At 32.4% G+C, this 26,214-nt stretch overlaps 2 pseudogenes; both read right to left on the minus strand.

Moving 5' to 3' along the window:
* The window catches only part of LOC141552664 (ADP/ATP translocase 3-like), a 47,133-nt pseudogene that overhangs the window by 11,757 nt on the left and 9,162 nt on the right, over positions 1-26,214 (minus strand).
* LOC141559281 (U1 spliceosomal RNA) lies at positions 3,021-3,175 on the minus strand (annotated as a pseudogene).

The raw sequence follows: 26,214 nt of genomic DNA on the forward strand, positions 1-26,214 counted from the left end.
AATCATCCTGTTGGTCATTTCTTACAGAACAATAATATTCCATAACACTCATATACCATAATTTATTCAGCCATCCTCCAGTTGATGGACATCCATTCAGTTTCCAGTTTTTTGCCACTACAAAGAGAGTTGCCACAAACATTCTTGCACATACAGGTCCCTTTTCCTCCTTTAAGATCTCTTTGGGATATAAACCCAGTAGTAGCACTGCTGGATCAAAGGGTATGCACCATTTGATAACTTTTTGACCATAATTTCAAATTGCTCTCTAGAATGGTTGGATCTGTTCACAGTTCCACCAACAGTGTATTAGTCCCAATCTTCCCACATCCCCTCCAACATTCATCATTATCTTTTCCTGTCATCTTAGACAATCTGAGAGGCAGTGTAGTGGTATCTCAGAGTTGTCTTAATTTGCATTTCTCTGGCCAACAGTGATTTAGAGCACCTTTTCATATGACTAGACATAGATTCAATTTCTTCATCTGAAAATTATCTGTTCATATTCTTTGACCACATATCATTTGGAGTATGGCTTGAATTCTTATAAATTTGAGTCAATTTTCTATATATTTTAGAAATGAGGCCTTTATCAGAAGATTTGAATATAAAAATGTTTTCCTAGTTTATTGCTTCCTTTCTAATAATGCAAACACAGATTAAAAGTTAATTGGAAACTATATATTCTAAATATAAAGAATGAGTGGGTCAAACAACAAATCTTAAAAACAATCAATTTCTTTAAAGAAAATAACAATGAAGTGCTTAGGGGAAAATATATGCCACTAAATGTGTATCTTAACTAAAGTGAAAAAAAAAGCAGATGAATTAAGCATAAACTAAAAAAGCTAGAAAATGAACAAATTTTAAAAACCTCATTAAACACCAAAATAGAAATTGTGAAAAATCAAAAGTAAGGTTAATAAAATTGAAAGTTAAAGAAACCATTTTTATTAATAAATGAAACTAAGAAATGGTTGAAAAAACCCAATAAAATCAATAAACCATTGATTAATCTGATTTTTTAAATTAGAAGAAAAGCAAATAAATAATATCAAAAATGTCAAGGTGAATGTACCACCAATGAAGATGAAATTAAAGTAATTATTAGGAATTATTTTGCCCAATTATCTGCCAGAGGAAATAATTATCTAAGTGAAAGGATGACTATTTAAAAAAAACATAAACTACTCAGATTAACAGAAGAGTAAGTAAAATACTTAAATAACAAGATTTTAGAAACAGAAATAGCATAAATCATCAATGAGCTCCTTAAAGAAAAAAATCTCAAGACTAAATATATTTACAGGTGAATTCCACCAAACACGTAAAGAGCAATTAATTCCACTACTATGTAAACTATTTTTTAAACAAAGAAGGAGCCTTACCAAATGTTGTGTCAAATTATGACACCTCTCCAAATCATGGAAAATAAAAACAAAGAAAAACAATTATCAACTAATATAAAAAAATTAAATAAAATACTAGCAAGGATCTAACAGCAATATATTACAAAGATTATGCCTAGGACTAGAAAGGATTTATACCAGGAATGCAAGGCTGGTTCAGTATTTGGAAAACTATTACCATAATTGACATGTGACATGTGAATATCAAAACAATATCGATATTGATAACTAAAAACCCCACAAAATCATATGATTTTATCAATCACTGCAGAAAAAGTCTTTGACAAAATACAACACTCATAGCTATTAAAAAAACTGGAATAACAAAGCCAGTGGAGGCTTTATTAAAATGATAAGTTGTATCTATTTAAAATTAAGAGCAAGCATTATCTATAAAAGAAGATAAACTTGAAGCCTTTCCAATAACATCAGGAGTAGAATAAGAATGTCCATTCTCATCACTCATTGTACTAGAAATGCTAGCCACAACAATAAGACAAGAAAAACAAATTGAAAGAATAAAAACAGGCAATGAGGAAACTAAAAACCTTTTTTCGTGGGACAGATGATTTGATGATATATTTATAGAATCCTAGAGAATCAACTAAAAAGCTAGTTGAAACAATAACTACTTTAGCAAAGTTGAAAGATATAAAATAAGCCCACAGAAATCATTAGTACTTCTATATATCATCAGTGAAAACCAGCAAGAAGACCTAGAAAGAGAAATTGTATTTAAAATAACAAGACAAAATAAAATACCTGAGAAGCTACCTGCCAAGACAAATCTCAAAATTATATGAACACAATTGTAAAATAAAGACAGATCTAAAAAGCTGAAGAAATATTAATTACTCATGGATAGGCCAAACCAATATAATAAAAATGACAATTCTACCTGTTAGTTTATTTATTCAGTACTATACCAATCAAACTAATAAAGAAAGAGTTTATAGAGCTAGAAAAATTATAATAACAAAATTCATCTGGAAGTACAAAAATTCAAGAATGTCAAAGGAATCAACCAACAATATTAAGGAAGGCAGGGTAAGCAGTTCAAGATTTCAAACTATATTACTAAGATAATTTGATACTGGCTAAGAAATATAGTAGTGGATCACTAGAATAGATTAGATCACCATATACATAAGTGATCATAATTTAGTGTTTGAGGAACCTAAAAATACCAGCTTTGGGAAAAAGAAAAAAATTGCTGGGAAAACTGGAAAGCAATTTGGAATAAACTAGGCATAGACCACATCTCACACCATATAAGGCCAAAATGACTAAATGATTTAGACACAAAGGGTGATAGCATATGTAAATTAGAGGAGTAATATCTATGGATAAGGAAAAACTTTATGATGGAATAAAAGATACAAGGATCAGGAAGTAAAATACATAATTTTGATTACATGAAATCAAAAAGTTTATGCACAAACACAAAACTTATGTAGTCAAAATTAAAAGCAAAACAGGAAAGTGATGGGGAAAATTTATGTCATTTCTCTGATAAAAGTCTTATTTCACAAATATATAGGAAACAACTAAATTTATAAAAATAAGAGCTTTTTTTTGTTTTGTTTTCTTTTCTTTTGAACATCAGAAACAGGAGAGAGTGTGAAACACAGTCCCCCCACTATCATAAATTATGCAGTCGAGTTTCCCACATTTGGGGACATCCCAGGCTTTAGCCCATCCAGAGTGCAATGGATAAGCCTCACCTAGGGGAAACGTGATCATGGAATCACCCCTGCATTAAGTATAAAATAAGAGCTTTTTATTAAAAAATGATCAAAAGATATAAATGAGAAGTTTTCAGAAGAAGAAATCAAAAGTATCAATAGTTACATGAAAAAATGCACAAATTTGTAATATATCATGGTTTTAGTTTTTTAGGTTGTTTATTTTATTTTATTTTTCTTTTTTTGGTCATTGCTTTGGAGCCATGCAGGTAGTCCTCCTCTTTCCAAGGCACTGCCCAGGAGGATCCCCTTTTTTTGAAAGAAGATTAGAATGCAGGATTCTTGTATTTAGGGTTCATAGAAAGACTGACACTGACACATCTCTTTCCATTTTCCTCTTTTTTCTAGTATAATCCCCTTTCCACTTCTCGTGTCTTTTTTTATATTATAATTTATATAATTTTTTTATATTATCACAATAAAATCAAATTATATCTGCATTCTCTAAGTATATCCATAACAGAAATATAGTTGTCTTTTACCTTTTTGTGGTTATATATGTTAAGGATCATGCCTAAGTGAAGGAGAAGGTCAATTCTCTGAAAGTCTCCATAGCTGTAAACATCTGAAGACGTTGCAAAGCAGCCTTTACAGACACAGGTGTTGCTTGTGGAATGGGAATGAAATAAATTGGAGGCAGAGGGAAGAGGAGAGAGGTCAGACAACTCAACTGCCTCTCATTCTCCTTCTATCTTCCTCTTCCCCCTCCCCCCCTCCTCCTCCCCTCCCCTCTTCCTCCTTCCTCCCCCCCTCCTCCGCCTCTTCCTCCTGCTCCTCTTCCATTTCTCACATGAAGAGATCCAGTCTACAGGTCTGAGTTAGACCTCCAGCAGCCATTGGCAGGTAGTTCCTGTCTCACAACATACAAACACTAATATTCCAAGCCTAGGGTTCAAACTTGGGGTCCAAGAATACTTCTCTTTGTCCTAGGCATAAAAGCAAGTTTCTCTCATCTCTCTCTCTCTCTCTCTCTCTCTCTCTCTCTCTCTCTCTCTCTCTCTCTCTCTCTCTCTCTCTCTCTCTCTCTCTCTCTCTCTCTCTCTCTCTCCATGTGTATATATATATATGTATATGTAAACTAAAGCAGCTATTCAATAGCTTTTTATTATGTAGGAATGTTCTACCCCAGAATCCAATCCAATCCATTTTGAGTTCTTCTGTTTTTTCAGTATGGGGGGGGGTAATGGGGGAGAAGGGGGAGAGGAAACTAGAGATAAGAAGGTGGACTGCCAAAAGATATTTTTATTCCTTTTATATTCCTTTTTATATCACAAAGGGAGACCTTCTCACATATGGTTTGTCCCATCACAATGTAAATTGACTAGTTCATCTTGACAGGCATCTTCTGAAGTCACGGAGATGTAATTAGGAAATGTATTGGTCCTCTTAAAGGTTGTGTTGGAGAAGGTATTCATATTTGCCAGAAGGAGATGATTTCAAAAGTACCAAAGAAAAGTTGTTTCCTTATAAGTTCTTTAAGTTGATCAGAGGCCTCCCTTTATCACCTCTCTACAATGGCACATGAAAGGTTTGATAACTCTCTTCAAATATTTGAAGTATTGCCATGTAGAATATTCGTTAAGTTTACTCTGCTAATCCTCCTAAAGGGATAACCAAAGGTAGAACCAAGGCTACAGTGTGGAAAATGAAGAGAGGCAGATGTAGGCTCAATGTGAAAAATTACTTTATAATAACTAGAACTGTTTAAAAAATGAACGAGGCTGCCTCTATATGTAGTGGTTTCTCCATTACTAAGTACTTCAAAAAGAAGCTAGATGATTGCAAGAGATACTGTAGAGGTCATTAGAAGTTATTCCTACTCAAGACAATCCTACTCAAAGACTATATGTCTTTGGAAGTTCCTACTAACTCTAAAATTAATCTACAATGACCTATTTATACTGTATTCAAGCCAATAGTGACCCCTGGAGGACATATTTTAACCAACTATATATGTGAGAAATTATTTCCTTTGGGCAGGTATATTCATAAACTAACTGTGACACTTTTTCCTTAATCCATTTTGATTTCCTACATGACTTATAATAAAATAAAATATATAATAAAGAAAATAGATTATGGACAAAATAGATGTACAGTCAAATTCTATCAATATTCAAAGAAAAGTTAATTCATAATTATTTGCAAAAAAGAGATAAAAAGGTTCTTAAAAATTTCTTTCTATGGATATAGATGTCATCCTGATAAATTCAAAACAGAGAAAGAAAATTATATATCAAAAAAGGCTTGAGTATTCACACAAACATTTTGATAAAATATATAATAACTTATCTCAATATATAATATATCTCAACATAATACTATAAGCAGATTGGTTTTATATTAGAAATATATGATTGGTTCAATATCAGTAAAACTATCAACATAATAGCTATTACTAACAAAAACAATAAAAATCATATTATTAAATAGTTATAGATATTGCTTTTGACAAAATAATACCTATTTTGGTTAAAAACAATAAAAACAAAGAAAAAGTGGATTTTTCTATCAATAACTTATATAAATATAATAGAAACAAACTAAAGCTCTTTCCAATAAGATTGAGGGAAAGCAATGATGTCAATTATTTGACATCTTTTTTATTACCCTGCTACAATATTAGCTATGACAATAAGACAAGAAAAAGAAATACAGAGAATAAACATAGACAAGAGAAAAAAATATTACTTTTTGAAGGTAATATTTACTTAGTGAATTTTAGAGAGTCAACTAAAAATTAATTGCAACAATAACTTCCTCAAAGTGACTAGATAAAATTAATCCATGTAAATCATTAGCATTTTTACATACTACCAACAGAATCTAGCAGAAATTGATAGAAAAAAGAAATTCCATTTAAAATAACTGCAGAATACGTAAAATACTTGGGAGTTCTTTCTATAAACACATACACATAAATTATATGCCTATAATTAAAAAATAAACAAATAATTAGAGGGATATTCATCACTCTTGAGGTTAAGCCAATATAATAAAAATTACTCTATCACCTAAATTAATTTTCTTATGCCAATTAAACTATGAAAGGATTATTTTTTAAAACTAGGGAAAATAATAGTAAAATTCTTTAAAGGAACAAAACATTAAAAATCATTCAGAAAAATAATGAAAGAATGGAGGAAAGAATGGGGCCAACAGTATCAGATCTTAAAATACATTTAAAAGCTGTAATCATTAAAATGACATAGAACTGGCTGAAAAATAGAAGAAACCAATCAATGAAACAGTGTACATAACATACCAAACAAAGCAAATAAACCTAGTAGCCTAGTGTTTAATAAACTTAAGAGATTCAAGCTACTGAAATAAAGACCCACTATTTAACAAAAATTACTGGGAAAACTAAAAAACTGTTAAGAAATTAAGTTAAAAACAATAATACACACCATATACCACCATTAGCTTCAAATGGATTCCTGATTTAGATATAAAGCATTATATCATACATGATTTAAAGGAACAATGAAGACATTTTCATTAAGTTCTATGGATAGGGAGAGTTCATGACTAAGCAAAAATTAGAGAAGAACACAGGAAAAATTGACAATGATGATTATATAAAATTTAACCATTTCTGCATAAATAAACCAAATACAGTTAAAATTAGAAGAATACTAGATGATTATCAAAAAAAAATTCCAATGTTTCTCTGATAAAACTTCATTTCTAAGATAAACAATGAATTAATTTAAATTTCTAAGAATAACAACTATTTCCCAATCATAAATAATCAATGTGTATGAATGGGCAGTTCTCAAAGGAAAATATCTTAGCTATCAGTAGCCATATTAAAAAAAACAACAACATGCCAAAGAATTAATAATTAAAGAAATACAAAATAAAGCTATAGTGATGTTCCACATAATTTTAATTCATCATGCTGGCAAAGATAGAAAAAAAAATAGATAATGGCAAAAGTTGAAGGGATTGTGGGAAACATTCCATTAACGTACTATTGGTAGAGTTGTGAACTCATCTGGCCATTTTGGAAAGCAATTTGGAATTACGTTCCCAAAGTCATCAAACTGTGATTAAATCTTGACCTAGTGATATTCCTAACAAGCTTATATACTAAAGAGATCAAAGAAAGAGGAAAAGGACTCTTGTGTGCAAAAATATTTGTAACAGTTTTTTTCTAGCAAGAAAGAATTGAAACTAAGAAACCATTCATCAATTGGTATATTGAACACATAATGGCATATGAATATAGTAAAATACTATGGTACCATAAGAAATGACAAAAGAGAGAAATCTTGGAAGATTTCTATGAATTGGTACTGAGTAAAGTGAACAAAATTAGAACAATATATAATAACTTTATAATGACATATAACTTTGAAAGATTTAAGAACTCTTATAAGTGCAATAACCATTCATATAATGCTACCCTGACAGAGGTTGATGTATTCAAGATGCAGAATGAGACATAACATTTTTAGACATGGACAATACGGTCATTTAAAAAATTAAACTTTTTTTAATTTTTAAAAGATATGCATGGGTAATTTTTCAACATTTCCTCCTCTTCTCCCCACCTCCTCCTCCAGATAGCAAGTAATCTAATACATGTTAAACACTGAAAAAATATATGTGAAGTCCAATATATGCATACATATTTATACAATTATTTTGCAGCACAAGAAAAATCAAATCAAAAAGGAAAAAAAAGTGAAAAAGAATATAAAATTCAAGCAAATAACATCAAAAAGAATGAGAACGCTATGTTGTAATCCACACTCGGTTCCCATGATCCTCTCTCTGGGGCAGATGGCTCTCTTTATCACACGTCTATTAGAACTGGCCTGAGTCACCTCATTGTTGAAAAGAGCCACATCCATCAGAATTGATCATTGTATAATCTTGTTGCCATGTACAATGTTCTCTTGGTGCTACTTCACTTAGCATCAGTTCATGTAAGTCTCTCCAGGCTTCTCTAAAATCATCCTGCGGACTGTTTCTTATAGAACAATAATATTTCATAACATTCATACACCATAACTTATTCAGCCATTCTCCAACTGATGGGCATCCACTCAGTTTCTAGTTTTTGCCACTATGAAAAGGGCTACCACAAACATTTTTGCACATGTGGGTCCCTTTCTCTCCTTTAAGATCTCTTTGGGATATAATCCCAACAGAAACACTGCTGGCTCAAAAGGTATGCACAGTTTGATAGTACTTTTGACATAGTTCCAAACTGCTCTCCAGAATGATTGGATCCATTCACAACTCCACCAACAATGTATCAATGTCCCAGGTTTCCCACATCCCTTCCTACATTCATCATTGTCCTTTCCTCTCATCTTAGCCAATCTGAGAGGTGTGTAGTGGTACCTCAGAGTTGTCTTAATTTGCATTTCTCTGATCAATAGTGATTTAGAGCACCTTTTCATATGACTAGAAATGGTTTTAATTTCTTCATTAGAAAATTGTCTGTACATAGTCTTTGACCATTTATCAATTGTAGAGTGTCTTGAACTCTCATAAATCTGAGTCAATTCGCTATATATTTTAGAAATGAGGCCTTTACAGAAATTAGATATGGATCCACACTTAACACCATATACCAAGATAAGATCAAAATGGGTCCATGATTTAGGCATAAAGAGGGAGATAATAAATAGATTAGAGGAACAGAGGATAATCTACCTCTCAGACTTGTGGAGGAGGAAGGAATTTATGACCAGAGGAGAACTAGAGATCATTATTGATCACAAAATAGAAGATTTTGATTACATCAAACTAAAAAGTTTCTGTACAAATAATACTAATGCAAACAAGATTAGAAGGGAAGTAACAAATTGGGAAAATATTTTTAAAAACAAAGGTTCTGACAAAGGTCTCATTTCCAAAATATATAGAGAACTGACCCTAATTTATAAGAAACCGAACCATTCTCCAATTGATAAATGGTCAAAGGATATGAACAGACAATTCTCAGAGGAAGAAATTGAAACTATATCCACTCACATGAAAGAGTGTTCCAAATCACTACTGATCAGAGAAATGCAAATTAAGACCACTTTGAGATACCACTACACACCTGTCAGATTGGCTAAGATGACAGGAACAAATAATGATGAATGTTGGAGGGGCTGTGGGAAAATTGGGACACTGATGCATTGTTGGTGGAGTTGTGAAAGAATCCAGCCATTCTGGAGAGCAATCTGGAATTATGCCCAAAAAGTTATCAAACTGTGCATACCCTTTGACCCAGCAGCGCTACTACTGGGATTATATCCCAAAGAAATACTAAAGAGCGGAAAGAGACATATATGTGCCAAAATGTTTGTGGCAGCTCTTTTTGTTGTAGCTAGAAACTGGAAGATGAATGGATGTCCATCAGTTGGAGAATGGTTGGGTAAATTATGGTATATGAAGGTTATGGAATATTATTGCTCTGTAAGAAATGACCAGCAGGAGGAATACAGAGAGGCCTGGAGAGATTTAAACCAACTGATGCTGAGTGAAATGAGCAGAACCAGAAGATCACTGTACACTTCAACAACAATACTGTATGAGGATGTATTCTGATGGAAGTGGAAATCTTCAACATAAAGAAGATCCAACTCACTTCCACTTGATCAATGATGGACAGAGGTAGCTACACCCAGAGAAGAAACACTGGGAAGTGAATGTAAATTGTTAGCACTAATATTTGTCTGCCCAGGTTGCATGTACCTTCGGATTCTAATGTTTATTGTGCAACATGAAAATGATATTTACACACATGTATTGTACCTAGACTATATTGTAACACATGTAAAATGTATGGGATTGCCTGTCATCGGGGGGAAGGAATAGAAGGAGGGGGGGATAATTTGGAAAAATGAATACAAGTGATAATATTATAAAAAATATATATATAATAAAAAATTAAAAAAAAAAGAAATGAGGCCTTTATTAGAACCTTTGAATGTAAAAATGTTTTCTCAATTTATGTTTTCCCTTCTAATCTTGTCTGAATTAGTTTTGTTTATAAAAAAACTTTTTAATTTAATATAATCAAAATTATCTATTTTTTTATTCAATAATGGTTTTCAATTCTCCTTTGATGACAGATCTGAAAGGTAAACTATATTTTGTTCTTCTAATTTGTTTATGATAGCACTCTTTATGTCTAAATCATGAACCCATTTTAACCTTATCTTGTTATAATGTATCAGGTGTGAGTCAATGTATTGGTTATTTCTTTTGTTCATATTTGTTACACAGGTATTTGGTTTTTTGTTGTTGTTGTTGTTGTTTTTAATTGGGGGAAAAAGTGGGAGGGAAAGAAAATAAATGCTTGCTAAATGGAAAGTAAATTTTTTTTAAAAAAAGAAAAGCAGGGAACAAAATTTAGGTGCTAATATCTTACTGATCAACTAATTTATGGAGTGGAATGGATTAAAGTGCTTCTTATGGTGCTACCTTGACACTTGGCCAGCCAAGTGTACTGGTTCATCACTAGATGCAAAAAGCTTAATATAACAAATCAATATTCTTAGTTGCTCTTTGGTCTAGAGGAGGAGGGAGGAGGTGTCTACACCAAGAATTTGGTCAATAAACTCTTCTGTGGCTTATCCAGTCAGGACTCACCCTCATTCTGCAGCTTTATCTTCCTCTCTGTAGGTCACATTCAGAATTTTTGAATGTTTCTCTGGAGAAGTACAGGGAAAGACTGGTATTTTTCTCTATCCCGAAAGTTTCAGGCACATGATAAAGGATATATATCCTGCACATAAGGAGTCCAGAAATACTGGACTGCTCAGTCAAACCTCATTGGAAGCAGGAAAAGTTGCTATTATCAAATATGTTGACTATTGGCAGGGAGATGAGCCCAGCTCTTATCTTATCTTATCTTGCTAGAGGATTGAAAGAATTTGTCAGGAAAGAACAGAGATAAACTGAAGATGAAATGGTGTTCCACAAGTTCCACAAAATGCTTAATGTTTTAAGTATCAACAGGGGGCAGCTAGGTGGCGCAGTGGATAGATCATCAGCCTTGAATTCAGGAGGACCAGAGTTCAAATTTGTTCTCAGACACTTAACACTTCTTAGCTGTGTGATCCTGGGCAAGTCACTTAACCCCAGCCTCAGGGAAAAAAAAAAAAGTATCAACAGCCTGGGAAATTATAACAGTGGTTCTAAATTATTGCTTTGTGTTTAAGTCTTTTTTTTTAAGTGTGTTTGAATATCTTGTATGAATATATCTTTTGCATGTAAGACATAAATAACAATCTTATACATCTCAGTTGCATTGCATATTGAGTACCTTTCTTCTCTCATGCTTTCTGGGGACACTTTAGACATGAAACAAATTCAGTGTTTTACCGTGGGGGTCTTAGATGGTTCTCTCTCTCTGAGGCACTTTCTTTTTAAAGAACATAAAGCAAATATAAAAAGTGAACATATTCTTTAGAAAAAAGAAATACCTATACAGGCTGAAGTGAATTAACAAATGGGGAAAAAAGGTTTACCATTTTCATTCTCAGTAAATAGGCATCCCTACTCCTCTTCACCTCCCCTCTCTTCCTATTTTATAAAGTAATTCTTAATTTTCTTGGTCAGTTATAAAATTCTGATTGCTTTGTTTTGTTTTTCAGGAAAACCTCACATTGAGTGAGCTGTACTTTTTGCAGTAGCAAAAAAAAAAAAAAAAAAAAGAAAAGAAAAAAGAAATGTCTATTGATTGAGGAATGGTTGAACTAGTTGTGATATATTAATGAAAGGGGATAGATACGAAATTACAATTGTGAGGAATTAAGAAACCTTAAGGAAGATTCATATGAACTTATAGAGCAAAGTAAAGAGAATCCTAAGAATAATACATACAATTACTATGATAATTATATATATATATATATACGTGTATGTATGTATGTATATATATATATGTGTATGTATGTATGTGTATATATATATATATATATATATATATATATATATATATATATATATATATATATATAACAAAGATAAGAGGCAACTCATCTTAAAACAAAAGCAAATAGAAATACTGAGCCAAAAGGTCAGGTAGTGATGGCTATCAACCATGGGAAATTCAAACAGATAGTTTTTGTGTAGGTTGGTTTTTCCTGACAATTTCTCTTTGTTATGAAGCAGGAAGATGGAGAGATGAGTATATGAAAAATATAAAGATATTTATTTTAAAAATTATTAGTTAAGGTATCTGTGTCCTTACTATTGCTTACCCCTTTTTAGGCAATTAGATGGCCTGGTGAATATGGCACAGTTTTTGGAGTCTGAGTTTAAATCCTGCCTCAAACATTTTATAACCATAGGCAAGTAATTTAACTTCTAGTTTCCCTCAGTTTTCTTAATTGTAAAAATGGAAAGAATAATAGCTCTTACCTCTCAGGGTTGTTGTGAGCATCAAATAAAATAGCACTTGTAAGACATTTTGCAATCCTTAAAATGCTATATAAATGCTAGCTATTGTTATTATTACCATTGTTATTACTGTTATTACCATATTTTTTCCCCTTCTACTCTACCACATCATTGGCTCATTTGTGCTTAAGAGAATTCAGGATTGATCACAGGATCTTTCCCTTAGGAGAGTTTAATAATATACTATAAACATAAACTGCTTCCTCTTTACTCATAGTGAGTAGAAATCCCATCATTTGGAAAGAGAATATCCTTGTCTGTCTGTTTCTAAGCAACAATAGTCTCCTACTTAGCTGCTTTTATTTTTTCCCCAAGGACACACATGTACTCAATGAATATCTTAAAGAAATTGGTTTCTTTTTAGGGAATATATAGGAAAAAATATGGACTATATATAGAAAAAGTGAACACATTCTATAGAAATAAGAAACAACATTAGCTTAACCAGAAACAGACTTAGTCAGAAAGAATCAAAGTGAGGGAAGTAGAATTTCATATTATTATTTTCAGCAAATAGGGATGAGGTATACTCCTGTCCTTCTCCTCTCTTCCTAATTTATCAAACAATTCTTGCTGACTTATAGAATTGTTGAGTTTTGACTAATTCATGTTTTTCAGAGAATACACTATTTGGGTAAGGTTTTCTGCCTAATATATTTATTTATTTTCCTTCCATTTTTTCCTCATATTTTAATTTCAATTATTTTTATCTCTTACTTTATTGGAAGGTTTTGGTTTAAATACTCACAAGTAGTTAAAAGATATAAATATGAAAATCACAACTACTATGCAAATTAGAGGAAATCGAGCAATGACTTGTATGATGTTTGTATTTCTGCCAAAGTGAAGTGACTATCACTTGTGTTTCAAGCAAGCATAGTTTGTTTCTTTGTTTTAGAAGACATGAAAGGGACTCTGAAGAATGTTTCTTTACACCCCAAGTAGGTAAGAAGAATGAAGAATTCCTAAAGGAAACAGAAGCAAAGCTATGATATAAAATAAAAAGGATTTGAGATATAAGAAGGGAGGCTTGAGATTTGTCAGACTGATGGAGAATGGGTGAGTATTAAACTGAAGAGGAGAAATTTATTTTGCTTAGTAAAGCTTAAGAAAATTTGACAATATTTAATGCCAATATTTAACATACATTGTACCAAAAGACATAGCATGTATATATTTAAAGGGAAAAAATAACAAAATCACAGAGGGAAATTGACAACAAACCTATAATAATTGAGGATATCAGCATGTCCCTTTCAGAATTAGACAAATCTGATAAAAAATTATAAATAATAAAGAAGTAAAGAACTTGGAATAGAATTATGGAAAAATCAGATATGATAAATATCTAGTGATTATTAAATTGGAATTGAAAGAAGTAGAAACATTTTCAGCTTTATATGGCATCATTTGGTAGGGTATAAAAATTTCATAAACAAATGTAGAAAAGCAAAAGTATAAAGAACACCCTTTATTGCCCACAATACAACATAATCAACAAAAAAAAAGATTTTAGAAAGAAATCAGATTTAAGTGTAAGCTAGATAATTAAATTCTTTAAAAATTTTTTTTTATTAAAGCTTTTTATTTACAAAGCATATGCATGGGTAATTTTTCCAATATTGACCCTTGCATAACCTTTTGTTGAAAATTTTCCCCTCCTTTCCTCACCTCCCCTAACTGGCAGGTAGTACAATATATGTTAAATATGTTGAAATACATGTTAGATCCAAGATATGTATGCATATTTATACAGTTTAGATAATTAAATTCTCAAAAAAAAAACCAGTATAAAAACAATAAATTATTTTATGAAAGGTAATAACAACAATGAAACTACATACCAAAATTTGGAGGATGTAATCAAAGCAGTCCTTAAAAATAAATTTATATCTCTAAATATTTTCATCTATAAAAGAAATAACAGATTAATGAATTGTGTATAAAACTTAAACAAAAACAAGAAATAAAAAAAATCAAAGTCCCGACTAAAGATAAAAGTAGTAATTTTTACAATCAAAGAAAAGGTATGATCTCAGATCTGGAAGGAATTTGTGGCCAAAGAAGAACTGGAAATCATTATTGAACAAAAAAAATAGATAATTTTGATTATATTAAGTTAAAAAGGTTTTGTACAAACAAACCTAACACAGACAAGATTAGGAGGAAAGCAATAAACTAGGAAAACATTCTTACATTCAAAGGTTCTTATAAAGGCCTCATTTCTAAAATATATAGAGAATTGACTCAAATTTATAAGAATTTAAGACACTCTACAATTGATAAATGGTCAAAAACTATGAATAGACAATTTTCTAATGAAGAAATTAAAACCAGGGCAGCTAGGTGGCGCAGTGGATAAAGCACCAGCTCTGAATTCAGGAGGACCCAAGTTCAAATCTAATCTCGGACACTTAACACTTCCTACCTGTATGACCATGGGCAAGTCACTTAACCCCAGCCTCAGGAAAAAAAAAAAAAAAAAAAAAGAAATTAAAACCATTTCTAGTCACATGAAAAGGTGCTATAAATCACTATTGATCAGAGAAATGCAAATTAAGACAACTCTGAGGTACCACTACACACATCTCAGATTGACTAAGATGAGAAGAAAGAACAATGATGAATATTGGATGGGATGTGAGAAAACTGGGACACTGATACATTTCTGGTGGACTTGTGAACCAATCCAACCATTCTGGAGAGCAATTTGATATTATCAAATCAAATTGATATTATCAAGATTAAAAAGAATTCACAGTCTTCATAGAGACTATTTGTGCCTGACCTGTGGTAGAACCTTCTGAGCTCATGATTTGATCAATCATAGTCAGACATACTGTATATTGACCTTGACATTGATGAGGATTGGGGTCCCTTTAAGATTCCTTTCTAATTGCCCAACCCATGACTGACTTTGATTCACAAATCCTGATCAAAGGCACCCTTTAAATATCCGGGCCCAGCCCCCATCAGCTCAGTTTCCCACAGCCCTCACCTGATCTGAGCTAACTGAAAAGCCAGCCAGAACTTGGAACTGCCCACAATCTTTTGGGTATAAAAGAGGTGAGTTGGACCGCCCTCATTGCAGGAGCCCTCCCAGCCAACACATGGTATCCTTCCAGCCATGTAGAGGTTCCTGCCCGCCCAGCGGCCACCTCTGGCCCTGGTGTCTTTCTAACTGAGCTTTACTTCCAAATTTCTACAATAAAACTTTTATTTATCAATCTAGATTTTCATGCCTGTAAATGCATTTTACAGGGGACACTGCCCCTTATGGGATTATCTATGAGCCGAGAAATGGGGTTCCCCCTTTCTTTTCCCTCATTAACATCATAATGTCATTTAGGTCCTCTTTGAATACAAAGGACAACAATGAAGGAAGGAAGAAGCATTAGATGTAATAATCAAACAAGAAAATTAAATTGATGGTTTAACCATAGACAAAGAAGGAACAAAGTATGTTCATGTATAATGATTTATTGAGAGGATCTAGTAAATCAACTAAGAAATTGAAACAATAACTTCAGCAGAGTAGCATGATATTTTCCCATTTGTTAGAATGCAGTGACTAGAAAACTTTTTTCTGGTAAGGACAATTTTATAGTTCTTTAGTCATAAATGAGTCTATGAACTACCTCATTCAGCTAAATAAATTTGTGAAATGAAAGTCAGTAAAATACCCCCAGTCCAAAATTGTCTCAAGAAAGAAAAAACAAGTTTTATATGATAGATCTGACAACTATCTAAAAGTGTTAGGATTTCCTTTTCATTTCCATTTAACCTTTTGTGGACTCTTCAGAGCCCATTTCAGAGGTCTGTGGAAGTTGGGCTACAAAATCACTTTTTTACTCATAAGATTATTTGTGGCAAGCAAATGGATCCAAGCAAACTTTAAACCTAGGTAAATGTCCACTACTTTCCTAAGTCAGGTTCCTGATTTTATTTTATATATCTTTCTATCAGTGAAACAAGCTTTCCGTTTCAGAGAAGCCTCACTATCTCCTTCACAGTACCACATGATGTCTCTATAGCATACTTGTGATATGTTTTTTAAACTTCTTTTCTATTTCCTCTCTGTAGATGGTTTATAAAACATATGAATAATAATAACATTTCTGTTTATTTCTGCCTCAACTTATCTTTGATACTTTTTGTTTTTTGTTTTTTTGCCATTGGGTCTTTTGACCAATTTCCCTAGAGAATTGTCATGGTAACTACCTGTGTGAGAGCTTCAGCTTCAGAGGTATCCCTTTCCTCAGCACCTCATGACCCTGACAGGCAATTTCCTTTCCTTTGTCTCATCAACTTCCTTCAATTTTTATTTTCCTCCAATCTTCTCAAAGTTCTTCCTGAATTTCTATTTCTAGCAATTACTAATTTAAGATAAACCACTTAATTAAAATTTCTTCTACTATGCTTCCCCTACAGAATATACCTTCTTAAAATACAAAATGATTCTGATTTCACTTTTTCTAACCTTCAAGGAGACTGTGGCATAACACAGTTATAGGTATCATCTCAACAAGTCTCAGGGATAGCTATGACATTATATATGCTTCCTTTCACCTGTTGTGCCACAGTTCCCTTTTATTGTCCTGCCTCACTTTCCCTAATTGCCCTGCCTCAGTTTCCGTAAATGGTCCTGCCTCAGTTTCCCTGAATTGTTCTGCCTCAGTTTCCCTGAATTGTTCTGCCTTAATTCCCCTGGTTGCAACACCCCTCCAGATCATTAGGACTGATATAACTTAGTTAACCTAAGATTATAAATTGTAAATGTGTAAACTCAAGATATGGGGGAGTTGAGACTTCCTGGCTCCTAATTCCTCCTAAGTCATCAGAATGTCCGGTGCCTCCCCTGACCCTGTTAGAACCAGATTTGATAGTCCCTTCTACTCTCAGTGCTCTGACTCCACCCCTGCCTCAGTCTACCAGGGTAGCTTGAAGCCACATGTATGTGCATGTATATATTTCATGGGAACCTCACATTCACTGCTGCATTCTTGGAGATATCTGATAATCTCATTTAACCCTGGGACCAAACCATGGATCCATTTAGTCTTAGCACAATATCTCTCTCAAATAAAATATTAAAAACTCTCTAATCTCTATCTTGCCTCAGTTTCTCTGAGATCTCTAGTTTTACTTATTTGTTATATATAATTTGGACATCTGGAACAATAATTATTATTATCATTCCGTTTGGGCTAAATATCTGTGTCTCTACTGCTATTCTCTATGGCCATTCACTATGGTATTTAACTTTACATATAGTTATGTAGCTTTCTTCTGCTCCATTTCTTTTCAGTTTAAAGACCTTTTGATTAGATTTGCAAGATGCTAGACAAAATATATTTCTTACCAGCTCATAGAAGGTGATGCATTCCTGGCAAAAGCTCATCATTCTTATATTTTAAGCCATGGTTTAGAATTCCAAGTTCCATCCCCGGACATGATCGTCTTGACTAAGTTCTCACTTGTGAAATCCTTCCCCCCATCCTTTTTTTTCCCCTGAAGCTTCTGTCTTTGTTTTGTAAATATTGCCTATTTCCCTAAGGTCTTCAGTTCCTGGCTCAAATGGTCATGATCTATAGCAATGCTTTTTAGGTTTCTTCAGGAAGTATATTTTGTGTCTGTCCACATTGTCACTGAGTGAGCAATACTCATTTAGTTTGATTAGTCTTGGGAAGTTCTTCACCACATATTGGTTACATATCTTAGAAAAGACAGATCTCTCTATTACTGTTGATAGAATGCAACTTCCAGGAGAAAGATAGCAGTAATGCTGAGATTCCCAGACTTTGGGAGTACTATTGCTCTAACAATCTGTATGGCAATGATCCTAAAGTCTCCTGACTTTAGGAATACAATTGTATGGTCCCAGAAACTTTGCTGATTGCCAGATAACAATCTGTTGATCAGTGATAACTGATTTCCGAAGGTTTCTGAGACAAATGATGAGGTGCATATCAAACTACTCCTCCTTTCTACCTCCGGGACATAAAATTAGCATATTGATGACATGAAGAATCAGATCTCTGTCTTTTCCTATAAATTTGTCTTCTATTCCTGGTTTTTTGCTAAAATCTTTTGGAACTTAGCCTGCTTCAATTGGCATTACAATTTTAATAAACTTTGTCAGTTGACTTGGAGATGAGTTCAAGCCTATAAATTCTTGAAACACCTTGCAATAATGGTCTGCAACCACCATTTTGGGGTCTCCCTTTTGAATCACAACATCTTTGTGGACTCAAATAATAGCTGTTTTAATCTCTCTTGCCAGGAAGTTATCAACCAACACTTAGCTGTCCCTTCTTCCTTTTACCCTTACTGGATGATCTACATCATCATTGTGTGGAAGATGAGTAGCTGCTTCCTCCTCAGGAGGCACATCCTATTTGGAAAGAGTCACATATTTATTACTAAGCTCCAAGTCTTCAGTGGTCCATTTCCCTTCTCCAATGTATCATAATTTTTTTTTCTTCCAAACTGAGGATTCCTCTCTGCCTCTTTAAGATACTTTTTTCTTTTTATTTTATGTTGTAGTCTTTCAACAACTTTTTTTAAAAAAATTTTTTCTTTCAATAACTTTTTTAATCTTTCTCATTTATTGTTTTTTTATAATATTATCCCTTGTATTCATTTTTCCAAATTATCCCCCCCTCCCTTTATTCCCTCCCCCCCATGACAGGCAATCCCATACATTTTACATGTGTTACAATATAGTCTAGATACAATACATGTGTGTAAATACCAAAATGTATCTATGTATCAAATAGGACATGGTCAGGGGTGTGTTGAAGCCAGCTCAAACCACTTGATTATTAAATTTTCAGTGTGAGTATATCTCAGAAATTAACAAATACTACAAATTAGGACTTAATTTTAACGTTTTGTTTATTGTCTAGACTTAGGAAGATGATGGAGAAAATGTTAATAATGCAGACTAAATTTAAAAGTGTATCCTATATACATCTTTTTTTGGGGAAAGGAGGAGTCAATTGCTAAATATTTACTAGCACATCACTGTATATGCTTAAAGGATACAAACAGGCAGTTCTTAAAAAAGGAAATCTAATCTATAAAAATTAATTGAAAAATGCTCCTAATCACTAAAAATTAGAAAAATATAAATTAAAACAACTTTAAGTTTCCTTCTCATATCCATCAAATTGTCAAAGATGACAAGGAAAAATAACAATTATTGGAGGAGATGTGGCAGAGTAGGCACAGTAGTACATTGTTGCTAAAGCTATGACTCTATCCAAGCATTCTGGGAAGCAAATTGGAACTACACTGCATTCAAAAACAAACAAAAAATCTTGTAATAAATATGCATAATCAAGCAAAACAAATATAAAAAATATATCTCATTCTATACTCTGCCATTTACCACTTTCTTAAGAGATGGACAACATCCTTCATCATATCTGTCCTCTGGAATCATGGAGGATAATCTCATTGAACCTCTATTCAATATGATCCTATAAATACCTTAAAGAAATGTGCAAAATAAAATAGTATGTGAGGAAGAAAAGCATCCCCAACAAAAGAATAGGAAATGATCCAAATCAGTGGAATAGGTTAGGTACACAAAATACAATTATCAATGACTATAATAATCTATTGTTTGATAAACCCAAAGACTCTAGCTTCTGGGACAAGAATTCACTATTTTACAAAATTACTAGGAAAACTGGAAAATAATATAGCAGAACATTATGGAATGCAAAATGGATAATTTTGATTACATTAAATTGAAAAGTTCTTGCACAAACAAAAACAATGCAACCATTAGCAGGGAAGCACAAAGCTGGGAAACAATTTTTATAGTCAGTATTTTCTGATAAAAATCTTGTTTCTAAAATATCTAGAGAACTGACTTAAATTTATAAGAATATGTCATTCCCAATTGGTAAATAGTAAAAAAATATGAATAGACAATTTTTCAGACAAAGACATTTCAGACAAATTTCATATAATCATATGAAAAAATGCTCTAAATTGCTATTGATTAGAGAAATAAAAATTAAAACAACTCTTGAGGTACTACCTCATACCTATCAGACTGGCTAAGATGACTGGAAAAGATAATGATAAATGTTGGTATATGGGAAAACTAGGACACTAATTAATACATTGTTGGTGAAGTTGTGAAATGATCTAGCCATTCTGGAGGGCAATTTAGAACAATTTAGTACATAGGGCTATCAAACTGTACATACTATTGGATCCAGCAGTACTACTACTGAATCTATATCCCAAAAAGATGATAAAAAGATGAAAAGTACCCATATGTGCAAAAATGTTTGTACCAGCTCTTTTTTTGCGGTGGCAAGGAATGGTTGAATAAATTATGGTATATGAATGTAATGGAATATTATTGTTCTATAAGAAATTATAAGCAGACTGATTTCAGAAAAGCCTAGAAAGATTTATATGAATTGATGATGAGTGAAGTGAGCAGAACCAGGAGAATGTCATTCAGAGTAACAGCAAGATTATATGATGATGAAATATGATAGACTTAGCTCTTGTCAGTAATGCAATGATCCAATACAATACCAATAGACTTAGAATGGAAGATGCCATCTGCATCCAGAGGGAGAGCTATGAAGACTGAATGTGAATCAAAGAATAATATTTTCACCTTTTTTTGTTTGCTTTTTATTTCTAGTGTTTTTTCACTTCTTGTTTTAATTTTTCTTTCACAACATAACTAATATAGGAATGTATTAAAAATAATTGTACATGTATAACCTATATCAGATTGCTTTTTTTCTTTTGAGATGGAGAGGGAATGGAACAGAATCTTACAGAACTGAATGTTGAAAACTATCTTTACATGTAATTAGAAAAATAGAATACTATTGAGGAAAAAAAAAAAGCATCCAAAAGTTACTTTTTTTTTTCTCCCAATTTCAGTATTATTGATATTGTGTTGTGTTGAACTCATTTTTAAACTGTAATTTCCAGCAACAATACTACCTCTTAAACTTTAATAAGATATGCTGGGAATCAGAGTGTGAATAGAGGAAACAGAAAGTGATGTTTAAAAATTGACATCAGGTATCAAATGAGTAATATTAGTCTTTCTACAATACCTATGTTTATAGCTTAAAAAAAAGTTAATATCTAGAAAGAAAGTTAATTTTGTGATGATCTTTTATGTTTAATTCAGTTGTTTATGAATAGCAAAAAATGTAAACTTTTAAGAGTTAAGCATGAAAAAGACATATTTTATAGATTGGTAAAGCACTCTCCTATAATTATGATAAGCTTTTGAATTAGCATTTTAAAATTCTATTTGGTTTCCAGCTTTGTTGAGTTTAGGTGATCCTAGAATGCAAAAAGCAAAACTTTATATTTCATTTTTTTTACTGTAGTAATAGATATAAAGATAACTATTTGCAGGATTGGAGTCAAAAGAAGAGAGCCTAGACATCTTTTGATCCCTCTTAAAGGCATGGATAACCCTGTGGAAGGAATGGAATGCAATACAGATAGCTTTCAGACAATCAGGTTCGTAATAGAAACAATTACATATTATTTGTGAAATCTCTAGGAAACACAAGAATCCATGAAAGTAGAATATTTTTTAAAATTCAGGAAAATATTAGCCTTTCAGCAACTTACAAATCTTGCCTATATAGAAATCCCATATCAGTAGGCAATTCTTACAATGATTCACTTTGCCAATTTAGAAAACAGTGGATATAAATTATCACTGAGTTAAAGGGAACTTTACCCTGCATATTTCCCATTTTGATTCTAAAATAATTTCCTAATAAATGTAGAATATCTACAAATGTTTTACACACTCAAAATAATTGGTCAGGCAATATTTTATAATTTGTTGGAATTTGTGAATTAATATACTTGTGGATAAAATTAACTTCAGAAATAGCATTTTCCACATACATTACAGAATAAGTTAAATGATTTTGGAATCTATGCAGTTACGGCCTGAATCATAGACTCCTGATTGGTGGATGCACCAAAAAAATGATCTCTATCAGTTACAAGGCTAAACTAAAGCCAGCATGATCTTGGTCAGACTATTCAGAGTTCTGAAGTTGTAGACTCCTGTTAGATGACTATACATGGAAATAGACAAGGCCAGTATATGGGAAATGTATATATTTTTTAATTTTTAATAGTTTTTATTTGCCAGATATATGCATGGGTAATTGACAATTGCCAAACCTTTTGTTCCAATTTTTCCCCTCCTCCCCCCCCATGGCAGGTTGACCAATACATGTTAAATATGTTAAAGTACAAATTAAATAAAATATATGTATACACGTCCAAACAGTTGTTTTGCTGTTCAAAAAGAATTGGACTTTGAAATAGTGTACAATTAGCCTTGAAGGAAATCGAAAATGCAGGTGGACAAAAATAGAGGGATTGGGAATTTTATGTAGTGGTTCATAGTCATCTCCCAGAGTTCTTTTGCTGGGTGTAGCTGGTTCAGTTTATTTCTGCTCTATTGGAACTGATTTGGTTCATCTCATGTTGAAAATGGCCACATCCATCAGAATTGATCATCATATAGTATTGTTATTGAAGTATACAACGATCTCCTAGTCCTGCTCAGGAAATATATTGTTTTAAATGACTAGAAACTACAGACTGAAGTAGAGGCCTTGACTTGTTATCAACAGTGTCTGTGTTCCTAATCCCCAAATAGCAACAACTACTGACCAGAGACAAAGCTATGGAAAATGCAAGGATTGGCCTCAGGCCAAATAAATTCTGTTAGGAAGTTACTAGGCAATAACTTCCACTCTGCAGTGGGATATGATCTAGTCCTGATATGACAAAAGAACTGTAGTAATTCAGGAGATAGGATCTGGACCTATTCCTAACTTTAAATCAACATAATTTGTAGAAGAAAGGAAGATCTTGACTGGCATAAAGTTCATATTCAAGAATTGAAATTATAGACATGAACAAATGTAAGAAAACTACTACAATGAAGAAACGTTATTATTGTATCCTGCTTTCTAGAGTCCCACGTTGGGTGCCAAATGTTGTGTCCTGCTTTCTAGAGCCCCCTAGCTGGGGTGATTAAAATATACCCTTAGTGAAGTCTTAGTAAAGGAGTGATGAGGCGAGACTCCTAAGGATGGTTAAAAAGAATCTCAAGATAAAATCCTAGAGGAATTATAAAACTCCAAGGGAAAAAAAGAAAATTGACTATAAGGAGTCAAAGAATGAATGAAATAACTGAAGGGAGAGCTAAAATTTAAAAAAAAATTGAGTGAAATTTGAATATCTAGGAAGAAAATAAATCATTTAGAGCCCCCCCAAAATGACAAAAATACCTAAGTGGCTGGCACCCTACAAAACAGAATGGAGCAAAAAGAGCAAAAAGAATTCAACCTTATAATGAGGTAACAATCAATTGAGTAAAATCAGAAGGAGAAAATATTATCAGAAACAACTGACCTGGAAAACTCTTTGAGGCAAACTAATTTTAAAATCCCAGAAAACCTACTCAAACAAGAAATTTTGTCATACTTTGACAAATCATAAAAGAAAATCACTCGGAATTATCAGAACCAGAAGGAATATTGAAAATAGAAAGAATCGGGGCAGCTAGGTGGCACAGTGGATAGAGCACCAGCCTTGAATTCAGGAGGACCCAAGTTCAAATCTGATCTCAGACACTTAACACTTCCTAGCTGTGTGACCCTGGGCAAGTCACTTAACCCCAGCCTAAAAAAAAAGAAGATAGAAAGAATCCATCAATCACCTCCTGAAAGAACTCCTAAATTGAACATACCCTGAAACATTAAAGCCAAAACCAAGTATTTTCAGGTCAAAGAAAAAATAATGCAAGTAACTAGGAATAAAGTATGACATAATGAGAAATTATAATCAGGATTACACAAGTCAGTCAGTCAACTGATAAACATTTATTAAGTATCTACTATGTGCCTATCTGGGGACACACAAAGAAGCAAAAGATAAGTGTCTGTTCTGTTCTCAAGAAGTTTAGAATCTCATGTGGGAGACAAAAGGCAAACTACAAACAAGTTGTGTGCAGAATAAATAGGAAATAAGAGGAAAGGCATTAATATTAAGAAAAAATTACTATTAAGTAATTACGTAATTAAAAATTACTATTAAGTAATTATGTAATTAAAGTATTAAGTAATTAAAAAATTACTATTAAGAAAATTACTGGGGCCTTGAAGGTAGCCAGAGAAATCAGTAGGCTGAATTGAGTAAGGAGAGTATTTCAGCTGTATGGGACAGCCAGAGAAAGGTCCTTAGACTAGAGGAGTATTTTCTTTGTGGAACAGAAAGGAGGGCAGTGTTAGTGGATCCAAGAATACTTGGTGGAAAGTTAGGTATAAGATGATTGGAAAGGTGGGGGAGAGTAAGCACTCCCATGCTATAGGTTGGGGACACAACCTTAACTACACATAACTATAAGTAGAACTATTTGAATCTGTTTGGTACATTTTCACCAAACAAAATTCCAGTCATTTCAGTTTTCCAATTTCCAATGATTCTAAAGAAGTGATTAGCTAGATGGGATGCTGTCCATGAAGGTTATCTAAGCACCCAGAGACTTAATAAGATTGTCTTTATCACCCAATCTGCCACTTACTATTTATAGCAAATTTCTTCATAATATAGTCACATGAATATTTAGTATTGTTTTAGGTAGACTATAAATATGATAGATCAATATTTATGATTTTCTTGTGTAATTTTGTCAGTAATGTGAATTTTCATAGTAAACTAAATATTAATATTAATTTTAAAAATACTTAGTTTTAGCCATTACTTCCACTCACTAATGGTTAAGTTTAAACTGTAAAATTAAACAATTTCAGCTTCAAACAACTGTGTTCTAAGTTGCTACAATCTAAAAATAGATATTAAGATCTGTTTATCAAAAGATAATTCGCTTAGATAATTCCTTTATCCTATTATAATAGAGGCTTACAAAGTGTCATTCAGAACTTTGGAGATATCTAAAATACAAGTTAAAATTGTATCTAAAATAAAATATTCATTAGCTTGATGCAATGCTATATACATTGAAACATATAATTAGAGGAATATGATGAAGCTGGATGAAGAAACTGTAAAACATGCATATTAATGGAATATTTTTGGAGAGTTTGACATGTGGTTATAATGGATTTAATGAACCTGTTTGAAAAAGAGCTCTCTGATACAGCTGCTAACTCTACTCTATAACATCACATAGCTATTAATTCTATTCTCACATGAGCAATGTTCATCTTTAAAACATTTTACAAATAAACATTAATCTTTATAACCTTAATCATTTTATTTAATATTCCTCTTCACATTTTACAGGTGGCAAGAAGGCTCAAAAATTCAAATGATGTTCATGATGACTGAATAAATGTGTGAGAATTAACATTACAATTTTTAAGGAAGGTATCAGTCCAAATATGTCCTTTAAACATTTCCAGATTATTCTGTCTTCTCCATTTAAATCTATATATCATATCCACAAGAGGAAAAAAGAACCCTTAAATTAATTAAAAGGAAATTAATTCTAGTATCCAAGATCTTCTGGAAAGAGGGAAAGGTGTAAACATTTAGTTTCTACTATGTTCCAAGCACAGTGAGAAGCATTTTACAGCTAA

This window comes from Sminthopsis crassicaudata, chromosome 2 (genome assembly GCF_048593235.1).
Source record: "Sminthopsis crassicaudata isolate SCR6 chromosome 2, ASM4859323v1, whole genome shotgun sequence".
In the NCBI taxonomy this organism is placed as follows: domain Eukaryota; kingdom Metazoa; phylum Chordata; class Mammalia; order Dasyuromorphia; family Dasyuridae; genus Sminthopsis; species Sminthopsis crassicaudata.